Source organism: Leopardus geoffroyi, chromosome C2 (assembly GCF_018350155.1).
Source record: "Leopardus geoffroyi isolate Oge1 chromosome C2, O.geoffroyi_Oge1_pat1.0, whole genome shotgun sequence".
NCBI classification, from domain to species: Eukaryota; Metazoa; Chordata; class Mammalia; order Carnivora; family Felidae; genus Leopardus; species Leopardus geoffroyi.
Window position 1 is genome coordinate 116,914,059 of NC_059333.1, and position 25,565 is coordinate 116,939,623.

Genomic DNA, 25,565 nt, shown 5'->3' on the forward strand with positions numbered 1-25,565 from the left:
CACTGGAATTTCCCAGGAAATTTGCAGGGATCCGAAGGTGTCACAGAAGTAGCCCAAATTATATTCATGTGCCTTCTCTTCACCTTTTCCTATTCATGTCACACACTGTCAGATCTTGAAATCTTTTTTTTTTTTTTTTTTTTTTTTTTTTTGGTAAATAGGATTTATGGGAACACTTGTGTACTGGCAGAATCCTAATTCACCTCCCAGGTTTCTCTACCCCTTAAAGAGGCTAAGTTAACTCTCCTTATAGCTGCCAAGACAATATTCCCAGTTTCACCATTCCTGAATCATATTACTTCCTGTGCCAATAAGAGGCAGTAGGTGAGCTGGAAAAAACCAAAGCCTGGACTTGAGATTTAAATTCTAATTTTGTCCATGCTCTTAACTAGTCCTAGCCTGGTGACCTTGAGTGAGTCATTGAACTCAGTTCAGTGATATTTTAGTTTTCCTTCTGTTATAACACATAGAATTTCAGAGGTGGAAGAAATCTTGGATGAGAACAAAAGCCTTAGACTCAAGTGTCTCGACTGAGCAGCCATAGGTGACCTGTGAAATGGGCCTGATGTCACGCTATAGAATGATGAGGGCTGCGATCCACTGGAGATACAATACCCAGTCTAGGATAAGTAGTGGCTCATAGCTAATTGTTGTCAGTGAGAATTTGCCCAAATTTGACTGACCTTTATATGTGTGTGTGTGTGTGTGTGTGTGTATAATATATTTACGTAGGCTACATGACCAATGTGGGGCTTGAACTCATGACCCTGAGATCAAGAGTTGCATTCTCTACTGATGGAGGCAGCCTGGCATCCCTGACCTTTATATTTTTTAAAAGAAGATTATAAAACCAGATTTGCTGTGAAATCCTCTGATTTCTAAGTGCTCATAAATATTTGAAAAAAACCCACAACACACATCTGCCAGGGGGATTTGCTGTGTAGGTGGTCAGTTACCTCTAATAGGGGGTCCAGGGAGTCCCCACGACTGCCTTCAGCTGCAGTAGGAATCCCTTTAGTGCTCACAAGATACATGCTCAGTGTAGATGGCTCTGTGGCTACGGAAAGGGCTGCTGAGGACATTTATTGATTTTTGTCATCAAGTTTGTGGGAGCTTTGAATACCGAATCATGTTTCCATTAGATTTTGATTAGTTGGCTCCCAGACAAGAAATTTCCAGGACCATTTTTTTCCTACTGAAATTCTGTGCAACTCTTTCTGACTTAGCAACATATCCAACAAGTGACACAACAGCAAAGACAGGGGCCCTATGAGTGGTGTCCAAAGCTTACATGTGCAGGAATGGCATTACAAAGAGGACTGTCTCAGTTGTGGGCATCGAAGAATGATACCCCTGTCAATTAGCTGGGAAAAGAATTTTGAAAAATCAATCTAACGTTATTTCGGGGTGGGCCTTCAGAAAATATAGATGGGGCTGAAAATTTCTGTCTTACAGGCAAAGAGGCAGTACAGTGGTGTCTTGGAAAGTTCTGCTTTGGCATTTTGACTTCTCTCAGCCTAAGTCTCTTCATCTGTAAAATGGACATTACAATAGTGATATTGAAACCTGCCTTTCTAGAACTGTGAGGCTGTGATAAATGAGGAAGTGCACGAAAAGTGCTGAGAAGAGCGTCTGCTGCAGGAGCGTGAAATTAATGTCAGCTGTTCTTTGTACCTGCTCCTCACCCCGTCTCAGACTTCACTCTACTTGTGCAGCCTGTGGTAGCATTGCAGTTACCCGGGGTGGTTCTGTCACTTAAGCGTCAGACCCTTGATTTCTGCTCAGATCATGATCTCTCGGTTGGTATATTCAAGCGCCACGTAGGGTTCTGCACAGACAGTGCGGGAGCCTGCTTGGGATTCTCTGTCTCCCTCTCCCTTTGCCCCCCCCATCTACTTGTTCTCTCTCAAAATAAATACATAAATAAACTAAAAAAAGAGAGAGAGACAGCATCGTTTGTGCAGATTCTTCAAAAATGTCTGTTGAAAGCATAGACATATATACACATTATGACTACATACTGATTAATATCTATAAATGATTAACAAATTAGTAAGTTGGGCTTGTATTGACATTGTTCTTTCCTGCCTAGTGCTTTGTAGGTTTAAACTGAGGATTGTTGTCAGTATTCTATATTTGCTTATCCAATAGTGCAGATTAAATTATATTACTATCTTAATATTAATGTATTGATGTTAGAAGCACCCGTAATTGGTAGAGCAAAGGTCAGTTAAATAGTGAAACCATTAGGTTCAAAACTTAAATGTCAGCAGAGGCACAATTTTTTAATCTGGGGCAATTATCTGGTCCATTGACTTTTGCTGTGACATGTATGTCATTGCATATACACACACACACACACACACACACACACACATTCACACACACACACAAGGTAGGGCCTACACAAGACGATTTAATTATTTATTATTATTCTTTAATTTACCCTTCACTGCAATTGTGTAGTTAAAAATATAGCCAATGAAGTAGTTGCTCTGCATCTGAATTATGAAAAGATAAAAAACATGATAAAACATATGTCCAAAACATGCTAGATGTTTCAGAAGAGCAAATGAGGACTATCCTTTTCATAGAAGATGTGCGGGCATTGTAAATTTCTACATTCAGAAGTGTACAATCACGTTGAAGTATTTAATCTGGTATATTCAAGTCAGATGCTATAAAATCTATTGACTCCAATTTTGACTTTTGAATAGTCTGAATAGCTCACTACAAATGCAAACACCATAGAGTAGTTTGTAAACAACTTTTAGTGGTCTTTGCAAACGTGGATTCGTTTACTTCTGAATGAGTCTTACCTCAAGACTTTAGAAGACAGTGCATTTGGTAATCAATTTTCCTTATAAAGACTACATCGGTATCCTTTGTACAGCACAAAAACTAAACAATAACCCAGGTTTTTTGTTAGTTGGTTTATTTTTTGTTCTCAAATTAGCAATTCTTCAGCCAAGTTAGAACCATTACAGAGTACCGACCGAGAAGCAGATAGAATACTGCACGCACATACCATTCTAAGTCTTCTTATTTTAGTGTAATACTTAGAGGGTTTGCCACAACTGATTGCTCGTCTTCATGACTATCTTTCTGTAAATTTGGTGGGTACTCATTCCGCTGTGTTATTATCTAAGTACATGGGAGTAAATTTATTTTTGAAATAGCCGTTAGGTGTAAGGCAATTATTAGTTGGGCATAATTTAGTTTGCATTTCACATTTTATAATTTTTCCATCAATTATATATTTCCACTAAAATAATTTATAGTTTAGGAGAACAGTGAAATTAGAGAAAGGACTGTATGAATTTAAATGGGCCACACTTATTTTGCAGAAATAAATTTAGGGATAAACTAATGTGTATTTGACAAACAAGATTGGCTTGGAAACTGAGTCCCTTGGAAATGTTTGTCAATGTTTTAGAAGGCTGGTCTATGCTAAAAAGGGAACGAAGCCATGTTTGTAATGGGATATTTTGAGAAGTTGATCTTTAAACTAATTTATTTAGTGTCACCTGTAAGATATATGATTGTCAATACATTTTTGCTTTTGCTGGACTGCAGTCTCCGTGAATGTAGGGACGTCCTTACTGTGGCCCACCCAGCCCTGCATGCCTGGGATCTTCTCTCCCTCAGCAGCCTCCTCTCCTGTCCTCCCTCGCACTGACAGCAGTCCGGCCACGATGATCTTCTTCAGCTCCTGAAGCTCAAATCCACTTCTTTCTGTCTCAGAGCTGTAGCTAACTCTTACTCATCCTAATCAGATCCCAGTATAAGATTCATTTCCACTCCCGCATGGCTCTCATCATAACTGTCTCCTTCCCTTGTAGGAATGTGAGTGTAGTGGAGAATGGCTATGTCCCACCGCTGGGTGCAGCATCCTGCATGTAGCCCAAGACGGTAAAGACTTGTCGAACGAACGAATGAATGAATCCCCTAGCATTTAGCACAATGGATGCTTGGAAAAATCATATACCGAATAGATTGTTATTATGTGAATATATTGTTTCCAAGTTTTTTCCAGCTCTAAAATTCAAACTATTTTGTGTAATGCGTACTCTCGTGTACAAATGTAATTCTATGTGTTTATATTTCCATGCTCACTCTGAGCTCTTAGAGGACACCGTTAAATGGTCAGGTGCAAATGCTACATTTGTCATTTGCTAGCTGCATGAATTTGAGCAAGTAACTTAAACTTTGGAAGTTTTCTCTGGTAAGATGGGGGTAATAGTGTTGTACTTCTAATGTGGTGAAGCAAAAGTGGAATAAGGTATATAAGGTTTACATGTGATAAATACTAGACATATGCTAGCCTCTTTTGGTTTTGTGTCATAAATACTACTGGCCTTAGGATCTCTATTACCTGTCAGAGTGACCGCAACATCGGGTAGTCATTGTGGCCCAATCTTCTCCTTCAGAAATGGTGTTTTTGTATCTCATTGTAAGGCCTAAGTAGGAAAGCCTCATGAAGTTGTTGAAAGTGAAACATGGGACTGTGCTTTTGTGACCTGAGTTTCTAAGCAGTCGTGTGCCATTAGCAGAGTAATATAATCCTTCCAGGTTTCTAGTTGGCTTTAAAAAAATGCTTGAACAGAATAATGTCAGGATGGAAATTTTATGATTGCAGTTCAAATGCCTGAGTCATTAATTACCTGGAGGCTCAGCCTCTCTTTCAGACTCTACGTCCTATGGGTGTAGTGACAGGCTTGCTTTTGTCAGTTCGGGGCAGGGAGAAGACACAAAGGGGTTAGCTATAACACCACCAATATTTTACCCAGTGAAATCTGGGTTAAATAAGGCTTGTGGCAACCTGAAGCCTAAAACGCACTTTGCTAGATATATTTTGTTCATATAGCCGAAGCTCATTGTATGGATAGAAATTTGGAATACGATCCAGTAATGAACTGGTCACACCAACAGTGTCTGTTTCCCTCTCTCTCAACCCATAAATCGCCTGATTTTTAGAAAACACTTTTAAATACCAAGGACAATTTTGGTACAACCTAATATAGTTCTCAACGCTGGCTGCTTGTTCCCCACGTAACAGGAAGTGGCCCTCTTGACCATTGTTTCTTTTTCGTTGTATGAATGTGGATATATATGAATGGTGAACAATGGCACATTTAGCCTAGAAGCAAAAGGAGATGTTCACAACCAGAAGTGGCGTTCGATACGGAACGGGGGGTGTACCCGCACAAATAAGCAAAGGAAGGCAAGTAATGAATAAAACATCTTTTCAGAAGTGCAGAAAAGTCAGTTGCACCATGTTAAAGCTGTTGCCAGGCAACATATCTTTTCACAATAAACTCTTGTGAGTCAGATAACTCATGGAGACACTGAATTGGCAAATGTAACTGCTCTCAGGCAACTTCTGCAGGGCAGAGAATGCTCACAATTCTTTGCACAACATCAGGAATGCATCTCTTCTTGTAACAACTTCTTCTTTGAACCACACCATTTGTTTTCGTCTCTTCATGGGAATTCCCAGTCTTTATGTCTGAATTCCTCTTTATCTCGCAGGCAGCCAGGATGAACATGCAGATCAGGAACACATTCTTCACGGTCTAGGGCTGGGAGAGTGCAGGCATCCCACCTTAGGTGCGAACGTGCAAGTTCTGCAGAGGGGTTTATAAATATGAACGGCGACAGCTATGAGAAATCCACACTGGTGCAGGAGAAACTCAAATGAAACAAAACAAAACACCCCTCAAGTTTATTTATGAAATCAGTTTATGATAGAAGGAAACCCCCCCCATCCTTGTCTGTCAGGAAGCACACCGGACACATCAGGAATAGTGATTGTCTTTTTGAGGATGAAATGAGATGACCTCAGGACCACCCACCCTTGTATTAGCAGAGCAGACTGAAAAAGCAGATTTTTGAACAGTAACTTGCTGTCTGATATTCCTGGCAGAAATACAAAAACATACTTCCATCTCAAATTTATGGCACCATAATGTATTCCCTTTAAGCTTTCCAGATCGTTCCCGTTGCCAAATGTGACCAAAGCATAATCACAGCGACTGAACAAATTAAATGTTCGGTTAAAGACAAGCTCCCCCAAAAAATGAGGAAGGGAAAGAAAGCCCCCAGATTGGTAATAAATTAATGCCACGTCAGGCTTTTTAGTCAGTGAGCTCACAGCCAGGCCTTTAAAGTGCTGTTATCATGCCATGCGATGACGTAGGGAGAATTTTGTCTCCTACAGGATAGGACTGCATGGCACATGCAGGTTCTGGTCACGAATTTTGCTTTATTTACTATATGCACCAATAATGGCCGTCTTTAAGAGAATAATTTTGGATTATTCTCATTTCATACTTAAAGTAGGTCTCATTTTTTGTGATAGCAGGATAAACAGCATGACACAATATTTTGTTACCTTATATAAGCTTTCAATATTTTGCATATTTAGTGAATTAGATTAAACGTTTTAATTGTGGAGATTCCCTCTCCCACATGTTAAATGCTAACATTTAAAATCATACTTTCCTATCTTTTTACCCAGTATCCATTTATGTGTGTGTGTGTGTGTGTGTGTGTGTGTGTACTAAATGTCAACATTTGATTAGGTTAAATAATGTGACCATTTCCTTTGTGGGGGAGAATGAATTTGGACGAACAAAGACTGAAAAGTAGCCAAGGTGGAGAAAAAAAGTAAGCCTTTTTTTATACATTTGTACAAATTTTGGAGCTGGCTATGGACCGTAGAATTTATACATCCCAATTATTTTGTGTCATTGTTGCAGAAATCAAAACCCTGCAGAATGAAATGACTTGTGTAAGTTCATCAGTCTAGTTTGTTAGCTGACTCAGAAACTGGACCCAGATTCTGCAGTACTCTCATATAATATTTCTGCCTATTTCTTGTGATGAAATATGGTAAGACTTCAAAACGCAAGTGAAGCATGTTATCTCCAAAATTTATTCTTTTGAAAGAAATAGAACTGTAATGCCATTTTAAAATAGGAATCTGTATTTCATACCATTTTTCTTCATTTATTTTTTAGTCGAAATTTATTTAGAAGAGAACTCTACCTAAACGTGTGTCTTGAATATAAAAATATAGGTCAACAAATGTCAAGCACTTGTATTGTGTAGCTATTTGTATAGCTATTATTCACTCTAATAGGAATGGCCATACCTTATCAAGAATTTTTTTTCCTTTTTTTTCTTTTAAAAATGTAAAAAAGGAAGGAAGTTATAGGTCACTTAAAAAGGACTTGAAATACTGTCAGTGATTGGTGTGAATTGGTTGGTGACCTAAGAAACATAGTGGATTAAAACTGATGATCTAATTCTATAAATGCATGTGAATTTTTCCTAGAATATTATCCCTTTATTACGTACCTCAAAGATTATACTGTGTACCTGGCATATGAATTAGTCATATTACTGCATTAATCTTGGACAAAGTACTAAGCTTATTCACCCATGAGATACAGATAGTAATACTCGCCATAAACATTCACAGAGGAGCAAAATGAAATCACAAATTGGAACTTATTGTCCATTGTAAATCACCATATAAACATAAGGGAGTATGATATTCCTTATATACAAACATCAGGAACCAAAGGACAAAGTTGAATTTTCCTTGTTTTGTCTCAGTGGGCAAATAATTAGCAGGGAATTAGCATAGCAAAGAGATATTCTCAGAACATAAACATCATGCAAGTGTCTCTGGCCTTTATGACTACCTAGATGCTTGAAAGTATGAGAAAAATACGTTTGGCTAATGGTTTCTTCTTCTTATATACCCGTAAAAGTTTTCCATACACTTGTCATAGTTTAAAAAATAATAGGATTTAAAATGTGTATTTTGAACAGCCTTAAATTTTCACTACAAATTATGTTAGAATACAAATAATAATTAATGTTGTTGCAGAAATTCATATCAGGTTATAATAATTTCAGCTTATCCTTTGTAACTGCATGTTTCTCCTATTGCTTTAATGCTAATTTAGGCCACATTATATACAAAATTAAATCTTACTTTTATGGCTACACCCTTGGGGTTCAATGAAAAGGCTTTATGAGCTAGAAATTAAAAGTACTGGTTGAAAATACTATTACATTATACCAGCGATTATTAAGGCAATTTACAAAGTTAGTGCTAAAACTATGTACATTTTTCATTGTTAGCCCTCATATATTCAGTAAGCCCATGGGACTGTTTGGTATATAATTCGGCAAATAAAATCAATTGAAAAGTAAATAGCAAATCAATGACATTTATCACAAAAGAAAATTATACTATACCAACAGCAATATTTATTTAACCGAATATTGTTATGAATTAACACATTTATTATGTATTTATTGCTGCCGTTTTTTAATGAATTAACACATTTATACTAAATGATTCCAGGAATACATTTGGGTGCTGCCTTCCTCAACTCCAAACGAATGTGGTTTTAACCTGGCAATTTCCTCTTTCAAAGTGAGAGAAAATGATGAAATTTATGAAAGTATACTTTTAATAAAATATACTTCTGACTTTTTAAGACTCTCATAGTTTCTCCACAAAAGTATCCTGTAATGTGGATATATGTTTATATCATGGACGCCTGATGGACCTCAGACAAAATTAAAAGATATTTCATAATTTAGGAAGAATTATTAAATAGATAAGTAAATTTAAGCTCGATAATATACAGATATAGGTTATTCTTTTTAAAGACTTGAAAAGATTAGTAATATCTGAATCACTATAAGATATGCATGCATATGCAAAGATATGATGCTATCATTTTTCATTTGTGTGTTACAGTGATTTAGTTATTCTGTGTGACTCTAATAAGTCCTTAGGAAAAAGTATTTTTAAAAAAGACACTCTGAGACATTCCCGAGCTTATTTTATTAAGTGCATCATGAAATTTGGGGTGGCACATAATGGTACAGCATTTCATAATGAAAAAGCTTCTCTATTAAGAGAAATATTTGACTGCTTCCAGCACAAAGAGAAAATGGCTATTAATGTTTGTCTGTTGAAGGAAAAACAATTTAATGTTCTACTTGACAAACAATGGACATATAAAACATCTTTTTAAGTTTAGTTTTTGAATTCTTAGGCAGCAATAAGTGACATTTCCACATGGAAGTATCTTCTTTGGTTTCTTCTCTTCACTATGGCTGATACTTTTGAACAGGCTATGGTAACTACATCACAGAATAATAAGAGTAAAGTTAACTTCATACTGTGTCAACTATCAGGGTTAGGAAGAAGCAGGCGATAATTTTAGGATCCAAAAAGAAGTAGCTAGAAAGGGTGGAGTGAGGACAATGTGCCTATCTCTAAGTCAGTAGAATCCAATCTTTCTGTGAGAACATGATTGTTGCCAGGCCAGAGCAGGGGTAACAAAACCAAGTATCTACATTTCCCTGTCACTGTGTAAATCCTCGCAAATATAAGACCACAGGAAATGGTAGACTTGTGATGGACCAATCAGCAAGGGCATGCCTGCTTAGATACAAGCAAATTGAGAGATTTTAAAGCCACTGTGAGACCAAAGCCAACCCTTCTGAAGGATGAACTTACCCAATGGGGTTACCATTTAGTAAACCCTGATAGTTTAGCATTACTTGGTGCGTGTAAATGTGTGTGTGTGTGTGTGTGTGTGTGTGTGTGTGTGTGTGTTGTGAAAAGGAGGAAGGGGCACCATTCCATACTGCAACCTTTCACACTGGCAATCACATTAGATATTCAGGGAGACTGACGTGTTACAAATAGCATAGAAATCTACCACATGTAGGTTGTGGATACTTCGAGTAATTTTGGCTCAGTAATAGGTAACTCTTGGTGGGGGCAAAATGAAGCATATGAATGATAAATTACTGAATTATTTAAAATTTCCACCTACTTATTAGGACAATTTCTATTTGGTACAAAATAGAAGGAAAATGGCTTTTAACTATTTACTTTGAAGAGCTAAAAACTGTTTCTTTGTGGATTTCCATATTTATAACTCCAGCAAATAATTAATGGAACTAATCTGATTGCACGAAAAGTAATTCAATTTTATGATGTCTACAACAATTAAATTTATCAACGCACATAAATTATGAGAATAGAATAAAGCATAATAATGTGAAATTTCAAACTATCTAAAATGTTTCTATAAAAAGGATTCATTTTTATATATTAACTCATTGAAACATTTTATAATTTCATAATAAACCCTATTGGTTCTTAGTTTAAAAATTGATATTTGGAGATTACCTTTGGACAATTCTACATAATGTTAATAACATATGTTATTTATTGAAAATGTTCTGACTATCCATTGAGCCATTCACTTAAAGTCATTAATTCAGGAACTTGCTTGTTCTCCAGCAGACTGAAAATCAAAACTCTATATTTATGATAAAAAAAGAAGATACCCATAGACTTAACATTTAATTCCCTAAACAATTATTGTATCCCTAAACAATTAGCTCACATGCTTTTCTCGTGTCTCTAAATGAATGATTTTAAAATATGACTAATAAGTAAATGGGGGGAAAGACTACATTACTTAGGAATTTTATTAGGCTGTCAATTTAAATACTCATTCCTCAGGCAAAGTGCAACTTCACATTTAAATAAATGTATATTAAACACTTTAAATTGATAGCACCAACCCTTCCCTGGGGTATGAATCATTTAGACTTTTCTAGTATACTGTTGTAAAGGACAACATTACATTATACTACATTAATCTAGTATATTAATATCTTTGATTATAAATTCACCATTAAGAGGTAAAAGTGTGTCTCACATGTTTAATAAAGGAGTTAAAAACTACTACACTAGGTAGCAAAATTACTATTTTTTTCTGTTATACCTAGAAAAATATCATTATTTCAACATTAACTGTATCAATTATTTTAAAGCCAATTATTAAAGTAATGCAACTACCAAATTTGCTCCATTAAATTGGCTTTAATATATAGATCATTAGCCTATTAAATTTAATCTATTATGCACACAAGAATTCACTATCAAAATGCATACGACTTTGTTCCCTATTCTTAGTGTTGTTAGGATGTAAACTATTCTGCCTTAGTGTTACAACAGATCATTTTTGGACACATCAGCAAATCAAATTATAAGAAAAAGTTGAAATGAGTTATTCAGTCTGACATAAGGTTCTTTTCTTTTGAAAACCCAGATTTTAAAATTTCAAATTAAACTGAACTGATTTGTTAGTTTCAAAGCTTGTCTGACACTAACATATTTTAAATTGATAGGAGTAGTACAGCACCAAACTATTCCTGGGGTGCAAGAATACATTAAAAATTTTTAATACAGTGGGCTCTTTACCACAAGACAGATAATACCTATATATTGTCAGCTGATTAAGAACAAATATGGAAATAGCGTTTAAAGATGCACTAGTTCCATAACTAGAAGCAAATTACTTAATTTTAACTTACTGCATTTGAAGATTGAGGAAAATTACATTGTTTATTTAAAATGTTAATGTGTCATTTTCTGCTTGACCTTTTAAGAATCTGAGGAGAGTGAATATTTAAAATGGATTTGAAGATTGCTTATCTACTAATTTACCTAGATTATTTGTGATCAATAGCTTATTAATATTATGTCAAGTAAAAGAATCGTTAAGTAAAGAAATTACAGATAAAATGCTCACAAATATTTTTATCGAGTCAAATTCCATGAACTTCATTTTTGTAGACCCTTTCATGTTCGTAAATCTGTAATGGCTCACCAAGTCTGCTAAGTGTTTACTTCATGTCTGACAGATAACCAGTCCTTCATTAATTAAATATATCTACCCAAGTTGGTTTTTTAAAGACATACCAATGAATTCAAATTAGTTTGTGAAATGTTAGACAAATCAAATTTGGATTCCCTCTACTTTGAATATCCACTTGTCTAGATTCTTCCCACCTGCTGTCATGCGTTAATTTTTTTTAAAGCTTCATCTATTTGCAAAAAAAGAAAGAAATTGGTATTGTCTTGTGTTGTTTCATCCTTAAAGCGAAACCATTTGCAAGAAAATTATAGGTCCCTAGTGTTGAGCTTCTTTGCATATTAATTTTGTTAGCCTTACCTCCTGTGGTCTTTAGTTCTGGAAGGCCTATTAGATAATACACAAGATAAATTTTTCCCTTGTATCTCTGAGTTACTAGAAAATACATCCATTTTCCCTTAAAACTGAAATTTGCAGTATGAGTCACGCATATTTTCCTCTATATTACAAATAGAGATTTATTTAATTAAGCATGTTAAGTACTATAATAGTCAATATTAGTTATATTCCTGGAACCCGAGTTTCTGGGAATATGTTATTAATGTTCAGTACAAGTATGGCACAGTATTCCAAACTAGTTAATGTAATACCATGAAATGTGAACTTTGAATGAAACTTTATATTATAAATAAGAGTTCCAACAAGTTTAGAAGAGCAAGTCATTCGTGTATATTGAACAAATAATATAAAAAGAATCTATCTTGAATGGAAATCATCCATTTGGTGACTCAAGCCTACAATGATACCTTGAAAGGACATGTATTTATCCCTCTTTAAAATTCCAGGTGTTGCTGCTTTGATTTTTTCTTTTTATAACATTTCATCAGGCTTTCAAATTTGCTTACGGTGTTTACATTGATCCTATTTGAATGCTAATATATCAAAAATTCCTAAATTTCACTTAGAAATATTAAAACCAACTTAAAAAAGAGATTAAATATGACAGTAAAAAGAGGATAGAAGAGAGCGAAATAATGATTCAATTTGCCATTAGATCTCTGTTGGAAGTTAGACTAATTAAGAATAAAGAATGTCGAATGAGTTTCAGAAAGCTTCCCCTTTTAGAAATTGGCATTGCATTTTTAGTCAGGACACCGGGTGAACACTGCAGATTGTTGAAAAGAGGCTCAAGGGCTTACACAATTTGAGAATTTTGTAAACTTTCAGGGAAGTTTTAGTTTTTGAAATAGTTTTGCTGCCCTAGAAATGAAGCAATAAAAATATTGTTACCGAGATAAAAAAGTAATTTTTTGGTAGATGTTCTTTAAAACAAATCAATGACGATTTGTACTTACTAATGGAGAAAAGTCTTAACCAGAGATTCACCATCTATATCAGCACCTGTATCTATCTCTATTATATGTAGATGCGTATATAAAATATATGGGTATATAAATGTATATATATTTAGCATTTTGAACGTATAGATGTATGAGGTAAAACACTAAGAAGAAAGCAAAGTGCTTTATTATTTAAAAATGATACAGGTAATAGAGACTATTTAACAAGCTGTGGATTTATTTTTAATAAAGCTGTCTTCAAACTTCTGAAACTTTCCAAGGGTTGACACTGTATGTTGTCTAAATAGGTCAAAGCGCAAAGTAGAAATGATGGTGATATAACCTCTCATCTGACTCTAACATCATGGTGCTATTACCTTTTGAATGTATTTACAAATATGATATTATACTGAAGTAAAAACTAAAATGGATTTTATGATACATAAAGTCATATTTCAAAAATTCAATGAAATATTTCAATGGGAACCAGGAAACCCTTCCTCCTATATATATATATACATTCCCATTACAAAGTTCATGGATATTAAAATTATAATAGTAATTTAATAACATATTCTTCTTTGCTTCCTAATTTCATTGCTTTGTTTATATAACTATTGAAGAAAACATTATCTTCAAAAATGATTTTAACCTTTATGTATCTGATCAAAGTATAGAAATCTGAAAGCAAGCCCATCTTATTAGGAATAGTAGTAAGAATGTTCTATAGGCTTATTTAGCTTCTTGGCTGGTGACTTATAACAACAGAACATTTTTAAGTGTAGGTTAGAGATTTTGGAGGAGTAAGTTATTGTGGTGATATATTCTTCTAAGAAAGATGGTGACCAAGGTTCCACTACTTTGGCTTCTTGCACTGTAGTTATGCTTTGAAGCAGGAAATTAATTTGCAATGCCAAATGAATTTAGATTCCTTAATTCACTCGCTATCTCATTGATTCTAACAACAGAGGAAATCCATGAAATATGTGATGTAATCCCTTGGTTTTTATTAATAAGGAATGTGTATATTTTCGATACATAGATAAATTTAACATATAAGTACCTTTTTATTTTTAATTTAAATATTTGTCTCACCGAAATTTATTTATTTATTTATTTTATTTTATTTAAAAAAAAATTTTTTTTTCAACGTTTATTTATTTTTGGGACAGAGAGAGACAAAGCATGAACGGGGGAGGGGCAGAGAGAGGGGGAGACACAGAATCGGAAACAGGCTCCAGGCTCTGAGCCATCAGCCCAGAGCCCGACGCGGGGCTCTAACTCACGGACCGCGAGATTGTGACCTGGCTGAAGTCGGACGCTTAACCGACTGCGCCACCCAGGTGCCCCTGTCTCACTTAAATTTAAAAACAGCACATTTTAATTCAGTGATTTGCTGCACTCACGCATATACTTCTTGGTTCTTTATGCTAAGACACCTCAAATTCTGCATCCATCAAGTTTGTTCAAATTTTACAATAACTATGGTACTCTGATCCTTGTCTGGGCTACTCTTTATATGTCCTTCTCATTCCTAACTCTTTTCATTGTGCTCAGTGCGTTTGAAAATGTCTCTCATTTTCTCTCTCCCAAACTAAGTCACGAGCTTTCCTCAATGACCAACACCAATGAGTCTTCACTAACCGCTCACCATCTTTCCATTCTCTTTGGTATGGGCAGATGTTATGAATATTTGTATGCTGCTTCAGGGGATTAGGCAGATGTCTTATTTACTCATATCTCCTCGATATAAATGTTTGTTTGTCAATAATAAGGGCCTGGTTATGGAATCTTTAGGCAACAGAACTTAAAATCAATAAATCCCCATATTCCCTATTTTATTGTGTTTTTTTTTTTTTTTACTTTGTCATGATCTACGTTATGGTTGCAACAAAAATGGAGTGTTTTTTGAACATGCTTTACTAATTCACTCACATTTAATCGTTAAACATCCAATCAATAATAAAAATATGGCAGCCTGCATATATGTCCAAGGAAGGTAAGTTCCTTCATGGATGTATGTGACAGCTACTAGAAGTTTACAAAATGTCTTTTTTTTTTTTAATTTTTTTTCAACGTTTATTTTTATTTTTGAGACAGAGAGAGACAGAGCATTAACAGGGGAGGGGCAGAGACAGAGGGAGACACAGAATCTGAAACAGGCTGCAGGCTCTGAGCGGTCAGCACAGAGCCCGATGAGGGGCTCGAACTTGCGGACCGTGAGATCATGACCTGAGCCGAAGTCCCGAAGTCGGATGCTTAACCGACCAAGCCACCCAGGCGCCCCTACGAAATGTCTTTAAAGTGAATCCAAGGGGTGCCTGAATGGCTCAGTGGGTTAAGCATCCACCTCTAGATTTTGTGCTCAGGTCATGATCTCTTGACTTGTGAGTTTGAGCCCTGCATTGGGCTCTGCACCGATAGTGTAGAGCCTGCTTGGGATTCTCTGTCTCCCTCTCCCTCTGTCTCTCTCTCCCTCTCTCTCTCTCAAAAATAAATAAACATTGGGGCGCCTGGGTGGCTTGGTCGGTTAAGCGTCCGACTTCGGCTCAGGTCATGATCTCACGGTCCGTGAGTTCGAGCCCCGAGTCGGGCTCTGTGCTGACAGCTCAGAGCCTGGAGCCTGTTTCAGATTCTGTGTCTCCCTCTCTCTCTGCCCCTCCCCTGTTCATGCTCTGTCTCTCTCTGTCTCAAAAATAAATAAACGTTAAAAAAATTTTTTTTAAAAATAAACATTAAAAAAAGAGAATTCAAGACATCTGAATAAATGTTCTATTAGCTTATTATTGCTGCAGTGTCCAGCAGAAATTGGGACATAAAAAAATAAATGTTTATAAAACTATTAACATCAGTGTGGTTATTAATTCATTTTATGGTATATTTTACCTTGAATTTCATTTGATTAAATGAAGTAAGAAATACTAGATTACTTAACTCCACAATCATATATTCTACCTGGTTTATCTTTATAGAGCTTACTTAAGTCTATTGGTGGGGAATATTAGCACTGTAATAAAAATGGTCTATAAGCTAAATCTATAATTCAGATTATAAAAAAATATAATGTTGATATTTCTACCATTGAAGTTAATATAATCAAAATGATGTTTTACTGAATATATTTACATTAGAAATTTTGTCTCTTAAAATATAAATAAATAAATGTAAACAGCTTTTCTGACAATCATGCATTAGAAATGTATTTTTTATTCAATACTGTGTAGACACTAGAATTTGAAGGGAGAAAATTCTTGAAACTGTATATTAGATTTTTCTTTCCACACTGAAATTCAGTTCTGGTTATTCTTGGATTTTAAAATGTACATTTCAAGAACTTTTATTTCTGGCTCTCATTATAACTGTCTCAGAATATAATTAATTTCCATAGACTGTAGAAAAACTGCCAGAGCTCTTTACGTCTTACAAAACAAAGAGATACTATTCTCTTTCTCACGAAGGAATGTAATACAAGGAAAATTGATCCTGAAATCAGGAAATGGAAAAATGCAGGAAACGAACTAGATGCCATGCAGAAAAAGAAACAGTGAACTGCCAGATGTAGTTCAATAAAACAGCCGCTAAGGAGTGTCCACATGAGGCTACTCTCCCGTCCAAACAATCGACTTCCACTAAAATACGGTTGGCTGACACACATTGTTCTCAACCCTCACTTGATCAATTTGCTCTTGGGTTTGCAAGTGATTCGAATGTGTTTTTAAGTTGCTCTCAGAGTTTGACTCTTAAACACATTCACATAGTGAACAATGAAAATTCCCAGTGATAAAATATTTCTAGTTGATCCGTGATGTTTCATTTCAAATTCAGTTACTATGTGTAGTTAATACATGTGCTGAAAGCAGTATCAGACCTTAGTTTTGTGAGCTTTGAAACAGTAGAAGAGTTTTCCCATCACATATATTCTTGGCCATATTTGCACACAAAAATTGTTTTAAATATGCGACAGAAAAGAATTCAATTTGTTGGGCTGAGCAAATGAAGTCTTTCACATGTCATTTATAACACACTTTATGCAGGGGCTGGTGTAGAAAAATCATTGCAGGTAATCTGGATGAGGGAGTAAAAAACTTTTCCTCTCTGGACTTGTTACACTTTGTAACAAAACCTTCATCCTCTAATTTTTCACTTAGTTTCCTAGGGAATTTGTTTTATGGAATAATTTGGAATGTCATGTACCTTCTTCCCATAATCCTGTAAATATCTCAAATATAAGAAAGGCATGCTTTCCTAAATTTTATGCTTTAATAAGACATTTATGGAACAGAAGACTCTGTCTGACCCATGTCACACACATGATCATGTCACACATGAACATGTCACACCCATGAACTAGTATTTGATATGAAGCCTTTATACGGTTACTGGGAAACCCCAGCTGACTTGTGTTTGCGAAAAACTCTCACTCACATGCAAAAGCCAAAATCTTCTGCTTCTTAAGCCAGTCATTTGACAACATGGAATTCTGATGTAACGATCCAAAAATGAACTTGGGAGGTCAATGGCTTGGAGTAACAAAGGTGAGGGGATGGGAGAGCCGTACCAGTGCGAGGTGTGAACAGAAAGGAGGCATCCAGGGAGAGGATGCTCCTGAAACCCACTTCAGAGCACATGAGACACATTGTTCACTTTGCAGTAAGACTGGCCCTGCATGTGGCATCCAGGGGACACCAGCTCTTAGGTTCCCAGGGGAGTCTACTCTACCATATGAGACCAGTGCTTAAATTTGGAGAAGGTACAATTCCAGGGTTGCATGAATATGGAAATTTATTACTTACGTCTTAATAAGTAAGAAAAGGGAAAGGAACAGGACTGTACATTTGGATGCAGGAATAAAACCATGGAATTAGCTCTAAATTAGACTGAATTTGACATTTGTCCTTAAAGGTGTATGGACCTTGTAATCTAATATCACTCTGGGAACGGTGATGGGTGTTGGGCTTTTAGGGGTTGGATGGTGATACTAAAGGCCCAAGAGGACTGTCTGTTTCTTTTGTTTGAAAGATCTGGGGAAGCAGATGAGTTTAACTTGGTATAGTGGAATAGGTTTGGAGTGCTCCTGAGTTGGAAAAAAGGGGAATTGTGGCCCGAGTACTAAAAGGCCACGTAATTTGCAATGAAGCTGATATAACCCCAGTCTGTATCCTTCGAGAGATTCTCAGGGACGTGGGGGAAAAAAACCCAAAAAACAAAAAACAAAACCCAAAAAACAAAAACAGACAAAAAAAACCCATTATCTGAGGTCAACTGACAATTTCATTTTCTTTTGCTTCTTATTTCATCAACTGTGTGTTATTTGAAACTTCAAACCCCTATCCTTTTTTAATACCTATTATGGGTAAAGATCTGAGGTAATTGCAGAGGGATATAAAAATATGCATGTCATAGCCTTTGCCCCATTTGATATCTAGTTGGGAAGGTAAAGCCAAAATATAAGAAGAGATTTAAAACAATATAAACATTATGCAGTAAACAAAAGATACCACAGAAATTGCTAGGTAGCACATGCTAAGTTTGGAAACCAATGAACACTCTTCGTGGTTTGTATTTAGTGGTCTCCTTAGCACTCTCATTACTAACTGGGACAATGCATGCTTATTCTATGTGTTAATAAAACAAAATACTAGATTTTAGATTGGAATTCAGAGATTGGGCCCACGATCACTTCTAGGTTTTGATTGCCTATTGGCCCTGGCCAGTCATTTATAGCAAAGTGAAGAACTTTGGCATCTCTATAATTGGTGTTTGCAATCATTTATTTATTCACTCAACAAATATTCTTTGAATGTTTACAATGGGAATGGAAATAGAACTGAAGAAGACATGCATGGTTTCTCTTTCCTGAAACTTGCTGTCTGGTAGAAAAGACAGATGTGGGACAGGTAATTTCTTTTTTTTTTTTTTAAATGTTTTTATTTATTTTTGACACAGAGAGAGACAGAGCATGAGCAGGGAAGGGGCAGAGAGAGAGGGGGACACAGAATCTGAAGCAGGCTCCAGGCTCTGAGCTGTCAGCACAGAGCCGGACGCGGGGCTTGAACTCACAGACCGTGAGATCATGACCTGAGCTGAAGTCGGCCACTTAACCGACTGAGCCACCCAGGTGCCCCGGGACAGGTAATTTCAAGTGTAATTAATACAAGAAGAGATGTAAATAGTATATGCCAAGACCTAATCTAGATGGAAGGTGTTAGAGAAAAGAAATGCTTTTTTAAGTAATTTTTTAAAAATTTTAAAAAGAATTTTTTTAAGTAAAAATCCAAAGTAGGAAACTTTTAGGCAAATGGAGGTAGAGAGAAGTGGATGGATCTGAGGGAAATTAAGAGCCATAAATGACAAGGCTTGTCAACTACTCACATACTTTGGAGGGGCGGAAGTGAGAGGGAGGAGAAAAGCATGAGACCTAGTCCTTTGGCTAGATGGTGACAGTTATGCATTGACAAGAGAAGGAGGCTAGAGAGAGGATCAAGTTTGGAAAAAGATGGGGGTAATGGAAAAAAAAAGGAGTGACACATTCCTTACCTGAGATGTGAGACTTCCAAGTAGTAATACCAAGTAGGTGGTTAATTGGATCTTGATATCACAGAGTGGTTTGGGCTGGACATATATGCTTGGAGTCATCACTATGTAGTATGGAGCCCCAAGGAAAGACAACATTGAAGAAGGGAGAGGCAGCAGAGAGCAAGAAAAGAACAGAGGAACAGAAAGAGAAAGATGTTTTGGAGAAGAAGAGAATACTCAGCTATAGCGAATACTCAGAAAAGTCCCATAAATGAGGATTGAAAAGATTTCATGTTACTTAATATACAGATAGTTCTCTTCCAGTCATCCATTGTAACCAACCACTGTGGAACTCAGTGGCTTAAAGCAGTAATTTAGCATTATCTTTCATGGTTTTGGGGTGGATTGGACTGAGCTGCTCACAGCTGCTGAAGGCTCAGTCGGTTAGGATGCCCAAGGCAGCTTCTTCGCTCACATGTCTGGGGCCTCAATGCTCCTCCATGAGACCTCTCTCCAGCAGAGCAGCCTATATGGCAGTTCAGGGCTCTAAGACAAAGAAAGAAGAAACTGCCAAGTCTAGGGAAGGACTACACCTATACCTGATACAGGGTAACTTTTGCTGTCATGGGCTGCCTAGATTCATGGAGAGGGTGTGTGTGTGAAAAAACTCAATTTCTCTTGATGGGGGCAGGTCACAAGGCCTTACTGCAGAATGCCTGTGGTTGGAGATATAGCTGTGGCTATGTTTTGAAAGTGTATTCTGCTAAAAGGTGATAATTACACTGATCACTTACTGCATGTTATGTACAATGTGACGTATTAAGAGCTTTATATACATTATCTCCACAGATGACTAAAAAATACTCTTTTTATATTGAAGTATAATCAGCATACCACATTATATTAGTTTCAGATGTACAGCCTAGTGATTCCACGATTCTGTATGTTACTCGACGTTCACCAGGATGAGTGTCGTCAACACCCGTCACCGTACAACGTTACTGCAATATTATTGACTATATTCTCTATGCCGTACTTTTTGTCTCCGTGACTTATTTATTTTATAACTGCAAGTCTGTATGTCTTAATCCTCTTTATCTGTTTTGCCAATCCCTCCACCCTCACCTCTCTAGCAACCACCAGTTTGTTCTGTGTATTTAACATTAAAGATAGATATTGTTATCCTCATCTTACTAGGTGAGAAAACCAGCTCAATGTGGTCAAATGGGTTGTCCAAGGTGTCATAGTTAAGAACATAGCACATATTCACTTATGGTTATTCTTGTATTTTGTAGACTACTGAACTTGCGCTGTTTTTCTGTAATGATTTTTTTAAGCGATAATAAGAAATACTCGTTCTGTTGGAAGTGGCAAACATTTATGAGGGGGTTGGGGAGAAAAGAGCTAGAAGAGAGAAAGAAATGGAAGTTCCATGAAGTCGTGTTTACTCCCATATCTCTAGCACCTAGACTGTGCTCAGTAAATATTTGTTAAATGATTTAAAAAATTATTTAGCTATTTCCCATTTGTGACGATTGTGATTAATATTCCAAACAATACTCAATGCATGGCACTTTTCCTTGAAGTATTACTTTAAAAAAAACCTTTTTTTTTTTTTAACATTTATTCATTTTTGAAAGACAGAGAGAGACAGAGTGAGAATGGGGAAGGGGCAGAGAGGGAGACACAGAATCCGAAGCAGGAGCTGTCAGCACGGAGCCCGATGTGGGACTCGAACTCACAGACCGCAAGATCATGATCTGAGCCGAAGTCGGCCGCCCAACCGACTGAGCCACCCAGGCGCCCCCTTAAAGTATTACTTTATGAGGAATTTTTGCGAGCATATTGTTAATTAACTTATATTTCATAGTTGCCACCACTTCTATCATCATCATCACAATGCATTAAGTAGCTGCCTGATGGTATTGGATGCAGTTCTTAACCTCAAAAGTCTCATTGTTTCTAAGAAAGCGGAAAAACATAAAGACATTAAGAATTCCCCTAGATGTTCAGGTCAATCTATCATACAGATACACCTACAATACCTCGATCTATAATACCTATAATCTATAATCTATAACCTGTAATCTATAATACCTCTCTATCTATAATACAGAGGTTAGAAACCAAAGGTTAAATGTATATGTAAAGTGATCAGCAGTGTGTTGGGAGAGTTTACGTTTAAAAAGGAGTTTGGGAACAATCTTTTGGTTAGTATGAGATTTCCTATGATTTCACTAGTTCGTGGAATAAGGAAGAACTTATTTGAATAAAGAAGACCTTCGTGGTCATCAACAGGAGTATATGCCCTGTGCGCCATTATTTCCGAGGCTCTAGGAACACACGAATGAAAGAGACCATGGCTAGCAAGGAATTCCTATGAGAAGGTTAAGCGTTGGTGAACAAGGCTTCTCTTTCTAACTTTAGTGACAGCAGGGAGGACCTTTTGAATGTTGCCCTTTTCCTATTTCAGCAATGTCTCTTTTGCTCCTCTTTGTGATCATGCCCCTCCTGAACTGGACAATCACTGTGCAGACACTGTGCCTGGCACCCAAGGTCCTGGCTAACCTCAGCGAAAGGTATTTAGGGACTGATTGTAGCGTCTTGGGTGATGCAGGGCCTGCCAAACTTTCCATTGTTTCTAAGAGGACAGATTGCTTTGAACAAGTACAACGCAGCTATAAGGAAGGGACTTACCTGAAGGCTCAGAAGTACTGCTCCACAGTGAGGGATAATATCTTTACCAGATAATTTATAAAAACTTTAATAGTTAGGAATGACAAGCCTGAGGTTTAAAAATCATGGGAATCAGTATAAAGCCTGTTATTTGGGTCCTAATAAAACCATCAGTGTATTTTTATTTTTATTTTAATTTTTATTCATTTATTTTAACTTACTTTTAGTGTTTATTTATTTTTGTGAGAAAGAGAGAGAGAGAATGTACGCATGAGTTGGGAAGGGGCAGAGAGAGGGAGACCGAGAATTCCAAGCAGGCTGCATGTTGCCAGCGCGGAGCCTGATGGGAACTCGAACCCAGGAACTGTGAGATCGTGACCTGACCTGAAATCAAGAGTTGGATGCGTAACCCACTGAGCCACCCAGGTGCCCCTGAGCATTGCATTTTATAAGAAAAAGGCAATCAGTATAATAAATGTCTGAAAATTATTTCTAATGATAAATACGAGAAGTTATGGGAGAAAAGACAGCAAGGTATTAAAAGGAAAAGATAAATAAACTCAAGAAAATTTAAATTTTTAAAGGAAAAGACATAAATCTAAACTTTGCTAGAGTTATCTGGTGGGCAAATCAAGTTTTAGCAATATAATTTTCTTTCTACTAGTGAGGAACCTGTATTCATGCATGCATGCATGCATGCATTCATTCATTCATTCATTCATTCACTGAACACTTATTGAGTACCACTATATGCCAAGCATTGTCCTGAGTGCTGTAGGGGTAGAAGTGAAAAAAAAAAACATACAAAAATTCCTATCTTCATGGAGCCCCCAATTGGTTTTTCACTTCTCAAAATTTAAATGTTAAGAGTAGTTTGCTACCCTTCATTTTAACTTTAGAACTAAAAATCCTAGTAATATTTTAGTTATGACCATCATTGGCTATAAAAATGTTGCAGAAACTCCTTATGTGGGGCTTTAGATTCCTGCTATACAGACATTTTAGCTGCCTTTAAAATTAAAGACAACCGAGAGCACATGATTCCATCATCTGGATAAGTAACTAAAGAAAAAAAAAAAACACGTTGTGAACTTTACTCAATAAGGGCTAACAAAAATATTGAGTCTGTAGAGGTTCATCTGACATTGGGCAAGCCACCTTTCTCAAACTTTGATTTCAACTTTCACATGTGCATTCACACCACGTATTGTATGGGTCAGTGGGCTGAAACCACATGGTGTTTGAGGTAGTTAATATTATCAAAGGAGCATCTGGAGGATGTTCAAGGTTAATGAGAATTCCATTCTTGAACATTTCATTGAACATTGGGAGTTCCTTCTAAGATGGCCAGATTCAGTAAGGTATCATTTTTATCAGTATGAGCTAAAACGTTGCTTATTCCATTAATAATCTCCTTTTTCTTAAATACAATGTCAGAAATGAATAAACAGTACTCTCAAAATTTCCTCATTTAATATATGAATGGGTGCAGACTTACAAGCAACCATCCGCATGTACGTAAATAACAAAAGAAAAGCAAGTGATGCAAATATGGTCTTGAACTAACTTTCCATAAAACACAGGTGTTTTATTATATTGCAGTATTATTAAGTGAAGCATGTTTGCAATATTCTATACTGATTTTGAGGAACATTTCCTCTGCCCAAAGTTATTTTCTGCTTCTGTCCCATAAACAAATTCACTAAATAGTCTGCTCAGGTGACAGAGCTGAGGCTGAGAAAGGTAAAGTCATTTCTCTAAAGCCACACCACTAATGAGGGGATGGGTCGGCCTTTCAGTGTGTGATTTTCTGACTAGACTACCCATGAGTTTCATTTTATCTTCCATTATCCTCTGATTTCTGCCTTCCCTGTTGTCCTGACCTCGTTTGGGTTTCAAAAGTGCTTTTCAATTTTTTTGTGCATCAGCATTAACTTAGGTAATAAGACAACGATCCGTGGTTCAGGAGTGGAACTCTACCAATGTGCACACACACATAGACACTGACAGGTTCTGCAGAGGAAACGTATTCAAAAGAGTTAGGTCTTAAACAAACAAACAAACAAACAAACAAACAAACAAAAAACCTGCCTGCAAAAGCTTGCCTTTGAATTGCCTTACTCTTTTCACTATTTTCTGGAGGTGGTGCAACTATCTTTAATAGGATCCAGACGTTTTTGAAGGGGAACAACATGACCCACGTGGAAATGTGGTAGTGACACTTCCTCACATCAAAGATGTGAGTTCTTGAAAGATAACACACATACAGAGAAAATGCACAAATTACAAGTGTGCAACCTGCCTTTTTACAAACTGAACACACCTCTTGTAAGCAGCTCTCAAATGAGAAAAGCAGTACCCAAGATTCCTCTGTTGTGGCCTCTTCCAGTCTCGTGTCTCCCAAGGATAATCACCGTCTTGACACCAGAGATCAGAGTTGCCTGGTTCCTAATTTCGCATAAGTGGAATCTACAGCATGCATGTGTATGGTGTTTATTTAGCATTATCGTTATGAGATTGTTTTCATTTTTGTTATGTGGTTGGAGTTTGTGCATTTTCATTGCTCTGCAGTATTGTATTGAATGCCTATATCACAATTTATTTGTATATTCTGATCTTTTTTTTTCTTCAAATTTTTTATTTAAATTTTCGTTAGTTAGCATACAGTGCAGTATTGGCTTCAGGAGTAGAATTCAGTAGTTTGTCACTTACATGCAACACCCAGTGAGCATCCCAACAAGTGCCCTCCTTAGTGCCTGTCACCCATCTGGTTCATCCCCCACCCACTTCCTTCCATCAACCCTGTTTGTTCTCTATCGCGAAGAGTCTTTTGTGGTTTGTTTCCCTCTCTTCTCTTTTTTCCCCCGTTCCATATGTTTACCTGTTTTGTTTCTTAAATTCCACATATGAGTGAAATCATATGGTATATTTGTCTTTCTCTGTCTTATTTTGTTTAGCATAACACACTCTAGCTCCATCCATGTTGTTGCAAATTGCAAGGTTTCATTCTTTTTGATGGCTGAGTAATACTCCATTGTATATATACCATATTTCCTTTAGCTATTCATCAGTTGATAGACATTTGGGCATAGTTTGGCTATTGTTGATAGTGCCGCTATAAACATCAGGGTGCATTTACCCCTTTGAATATATACTTTTATATCCTCTGAATACCTAGTAGTGCAATTGCTGGATGGTAGAGTAGTTCTTTTTTTTAACGTTTTGAGTAATTCCATACTGTTTTCCAGAGTGGCTGCACCAGTTTGCATTCTGACCAAAAGTGCAAGAGTGTCTGTGCATCCTTGCCAACACCTGTTGTTTC